This window comes from Babylonia areolata, chromosome 13 (assembly GCF_041734735.1).
Source record: "Babylonia areolata isolate BAREFJ2019XMU chromosome 13, ASM4173473v1, whole genome shotgun sequence".
Taxonomy (NCBI): Eukaryota; Metazoa; Mollusca; class Gastropoda; order Neogastropoda; family Buccinidae; genus Babylonia; species Babylonia areolata.
Genome location: NC_134888.1, coordinates 19931849 through 19936848, shown reverse-complemented (window position 1 = coordinate 19936848; position 5000 = coordinate 19931849). Strand labels below are relative to the sequence as shown.

The 5000-nt window shown below is 42.0% G+C and overlaps 1 protein-coding gene across 1 annotated transcript in view; it reads left to right on the top strand.

Annotated features, from left to right (window-relative positions):
• Positions 1–70: 70 nt before the first annotated feature.
• The window catches only part of LOC143288717 (uncharacterized), a 34447-nt gene continuing 29517 nt past the window's right edge, over positions 71–5000 (top strand). The window contains exon 1 of the mRNA XM_076597343.1: positions 71–203. The gene's annotated coding sequence lies outside the window, so the exon portion shown is untranslated. The remainder of the gene's footprint in view (positions 204–5000) is intronic.

Genomic DNA, 5000 nt, shown 5'->3' with positions numbered 1-5000 from the left:
TTTTAAGTAACACCCGTCAAGTTCCTATGGTTCTGTAAACACACCGGTTCTAAACGGGTAGAGGGTTGTACCCGACCCGACTTGACTGGTTCCAGAAGCGACCGCAGCATACAGACACTTCGAACACTGCTGGTTTCGTGTGATTACACACACGACAGACAGTTCGACAGACTTCGATCGCTCTCAGTCCAGAGTGTGTGGAGGTATGTATCCCTGTTTTAAACAAGTTCTTGGTTTCGATGATAAGTATTGTTGCAAAGGACTGGGTCGCTGTGTTGTTCTGTGTCAGTGTCTGCAAGTTTTTATTTTATTTCAACAAGCTTGCAAAGGAAGGGTGTGGGAGGTGTGGGGGGGGGGGAGAATCACTAAGTAGTCATACGAGTTAGTTCCCCTTTAACCCGTGTAGTGTGTGTGTGTGTGTGTGTGTGGTTGGTCATTAATCTAACGTCTATTCACTGAAGTTATTTTAGACGAGAGAGAAAAAAAAAGTTTGTGCAGTATGTGTTTATGTGTATAGGAACCTGTTCGAAGTGTATATAATTGTAAATAAGACAAGAAATCGAAAATGTGTGTGTGTGTGTGTGTGTGTGTGTGTGTGTGTGTGTGTGTGTGTGTGTGTGTGTGTGTGTGTAGGGTATGTGGTGTAATGTTGTCGATTGGAGTCGATTGTATTGTAGTACTCTGTGCTGTGCTGTGGTGCTTGAATCAATACGTATTGAATCGGAGGTGCCTATGTGTCTATAATTATATGTGACAGAAGGTAAATGTGTGTGTCTGTGCGTATGTGTGTGTACACGCAGGGATTAGCCTGATGTACCAGTAACCCAAAGTGCCAGGGACATATCGGTACGTTCGCTCTTTAGAACAGAGAGGTCAGACGGATAGAGTGCAGAATATGTTGCAGTTATGTGCCTGTACTTAACGCTTGGTTGAAGAAGTATTTGTGTAGTGTACCTGTCAGAAACCGCACTGAAATTTTCGTACAGCACGCAGTCCTGGCTAAGGCGAAGCGAAATTAATATTCGATTCCAATACTCACATGTGTACTTGTCTGTGTAAGCCACACGAGTTAGGTATCTATATTGTTCTTGTCATCCGTTTGTTTATCATTCCTGCTACGATAGATATATTCCAACTTGCAGAAACAACCGTCACATATCTGGCGCCGTTTCTTTGTTTGTTTGTTGTTTTGTACAATGCGACAATGTGTCAGGTCAGGTGCATAGCCCTTGCTGCTGGTACCATGTAACCCAGTACTACCTGCCGCATGTGAAGTCTCCTAACGACGGACCAGTCGGAGGAGGAAACCTTTCCCAACGGCTGTGAAGGCGGAAGAGGATGACCAAAGGGCAGGGGGAGCTCTTATCCTTGGCTGGAAGTCCTCCTAGGAGACGGAGCTCCGAAGAAAAAACCTGCACCTGCCGAGACCGTCCTACACGTGGCAGTATCTGCATCTGTGGGACTGTGAGCGTCGGTAGGCGAGAGAGTGGGGAAGGGACTGAACAACTCCTCCTCACTAAAAAAACAAAAGTCGCCTGTGCTGGTCAGGCAACCCGGCAGGCTAAAGTCGGAATGACGACACACCGACAGATAAACCTGCCTGCCTACTCATCACGTCGGACCGTCGGGAGACTCCATCACAATGCGACAAGGCTTAATATAAAACTTTCTTGTTGGTTCTGTCAAATTCTTGGTATTTGTGCTGTGACATCGTCAAATAATATAACACTGTTGAAACCAAGTCTGTCCACCAGAGAACATCTAAAGTATTTCCCGAAAGAATTATTGAAGTAGAAATTAACATACATCAAAGAGCTTGGATTGTAGACAGAGACGCTGTCTGCAGTTGGAGACACTTGTATCCGGATTTGCATAAATATTTGTGTGTGTGTGTGTGTGGAGTAAGAATTGGTGGATCACTTTTAATCGTTAGGCGTATTCCTGGTGACAGCAAATCAGGTTGAGAATGCGGTATTGTATGTTGACAGACACTCTCTCTCTCTCTCTCTCTCTCACACACACACACACACACACACACACACACACACGCACACACACACAAGAGTACTAATCGTCTAATATCACTTACAGTGAAAAGACGTTAAAACTAAAGAACGAACGAACGAACACAAGAGTACACAGAGTACACGATCATAGGCGCTTGCACACAATGAACTAAGTTTTCTTAGTTTTATGCTACAGCCGAGCAACATTTATAAGCTTCTTTACAGGTTAGAGGATTGGAGGAGAGAGAGAGTGTGTGTGTGTGTGTGTGTGTGCAGGGGATGAGTGGGAACTTAATTCCCCCAAACACACACCCCACCTTCATCTTCAGGCCGAACTCTGTGTGTGTGTGTGTGTGTGTTGTCCTTGAACACTGTTCCAAAAATAACAGCTTAGTCATCATTGTCGTTTTACTTGCAGGCATGCTTCATGATAAACGCTGTATGGAAACAATAACAATGGAGCCATTATGTATGTGAATGTAGTCAGACCATGAAATCCTTCTGGTGTTGACTGTTGGTTCGTTTCACGTGTTCTCATGTTGGTTTTTGTTCCCCTTTCTTCACCTCTGTGGTGGGCCGGGCCTGCAGATTTGGTGTTAATATTCTCCTACAGTGGCCTCCCTTGTTGCAGTCGTACAGTATTTAATGAACAGAGCGCTTTTCTCGTTTCAATTCAATTCAGTTCAATTCAAAATACTTTATTATCTGCTTCAACCAAAAACAGAAAATTTTCTTTAGGCTCACTTAAAATAAAATGCCCGTCAGCAAAAAAACAAACTGACACACCCTTCACTTATCACCATGCACACAGCAATGATTAGTGTAAAAAGAAAAACATGTGGGTAAGATACTATTACATTCAGAGTGTAACAACTGTGTGTGTGTTGCGTGTGTGCCCGTGTGCGCGCATGCATCGTTTTGTGTGTACGTTTCAATCATTATAAAAAGGAGAATATTCAGTAAGATAATAATAACATTTAAAAAGACAAATGCTCATCAACAGATAAAACCAAAAAAACGAACGAGCAACTGGCACACCCTTCCTTGATCACAGCATACATATTAACTATCATGTTAAAAGAAAACATTTAGGTAAGAAAACAAAAATTACATTTTAAGATAAAGTGAAACATTTCAATGATATAATAAGAAAATATTCAGTAAGATAATTATAACATTTAAGAACATGAAATCACAGTTGAAGGGTCAACCGCCACCAAGACAAAAAACATGTAAAACTCCTTTCACGCCCCTCTGCGGCAAAACAATAACTGAGCACGCGCTCACACACACGCGCGCGCGCACACACACACACGCACACACACACACACACACACGCACGCACCCACACACTTCTCCCCTCCCCCCCTCCCCTCACTTCTTTCTTTACACGCATGCATGCATACATATAGGGAAGAAAGACAACTGCCATCATAACAATGAACAAATCACAGGCAATGGAATTAAAACATTATTTGAGGGAATCATTTATCACAGCAACAGCAGAGGGGGCAAATGATTTTTTGTACACATTCTTCTTTGCAAGAGGGATTTTGCATCGTCTGCCAGAAGGGAGTTTCTGAAAGACAGAGTTAAGTGGATGAGTGGAATCATGAAAAATTTGGAGTGCTTTTCTGCTAAGAGTGGACTGGTATAGGGTGTTCGGTTGTTGCTGGGGCTTGGTTATGATTTTGCTGGCCAGGTTTACAACTCGTCCTAATTTTGTCTTTAACTTCACAGTCAGATTGCCAAACCAGGCCACAATACTGAAAGCCATGACACTTTCTATCAGACTTCTGTACACCAGCTCAAGTATGTGTGGACTAACATTAAAACTTCTTAATTTTCACAGTAAAAAGAGTCTCTGGTGAGCTTTCTTGGCATTGGCATCAACATGTTCACTGAATGTGAGACTGTGATCAACTATAGTCCCTAGATATTTAAAACTGTGCACTATTTCCACTTGTTTCTGATCTATTATGACTGGATTTTGTGTGTGTGTGTCCCTTTCACTTCCTAAAATAAGTTTGACCAAACGTACGTTCGAAACTTGATATTTTGCGGGAAAACATTGCCGGTTTAGTTCTTGACCACCTTTAACTATATATATATATATGCCACACACGGTGTGCGTGTGTTTATATATATATATATCTATATATATATATATATATATGTGTGTGTGTGTGTGTGTGTGTGTGTGTGTTGTGTGTGTGTGTGCGGTGTGCCAGTGTGTGTGTGTGTGTGTGTGTGTGTGTGTGCCACACACGATGTGTGTGTGTGTGTGTGTGTGTGTGTGTGTGTGTGTGTGTGTGTGTGTGTGTGTGTGTGTCAGTGTGTGTGTCACACACGGTGTGTGTGTTTATATATATATATATATATGTGTGTGTGTGTGTGTGTGTGTGTGTGTGTGTGTGTGTGTGTGTGTGTGTGTGTTCTTATATTTATGTATATTATTGCATTGCATACAATTTCATACCAAAAATGATAATAATAATAATAATAATAATGATAATAATAATAACAATAATAATAATAATAATCATATGTGGGTGGCGCTACACTGTGGCAACGCGCACACGACCCCAGGGAGCCGAGCAGCTTGAATTTCAAGTCACACAGAGATCTGTTGTGACAAAAGTAATGAAATACAAAATGTACAGAATACAACTGACTGATAAGAAGAAGCAGAATTATTATTCGTATTATTGTTGTTGCTGTTGTTGTTATTGCTGGTGACAGTGGTACTATTAATAATAATAGAAGTAGTAGCAGGATAGCATCATCTGAAAACAGATGCATGAAAGCTCGTAAACGATTTTCTTCTTTACTCGTGGTTCCGAGCGCAAAACCGCTGAGACGATTGACTTAGAAAGGGGCGCAACTCTGAGGTATAAAGCGCACCGAGCAGACGAACTGAAATCTGGCGACTGGAGAGAAAACTCTGAGCATGAAAAAACAGTTTCACTGTTCAGTTGGTGCAGGCAGGAGCAG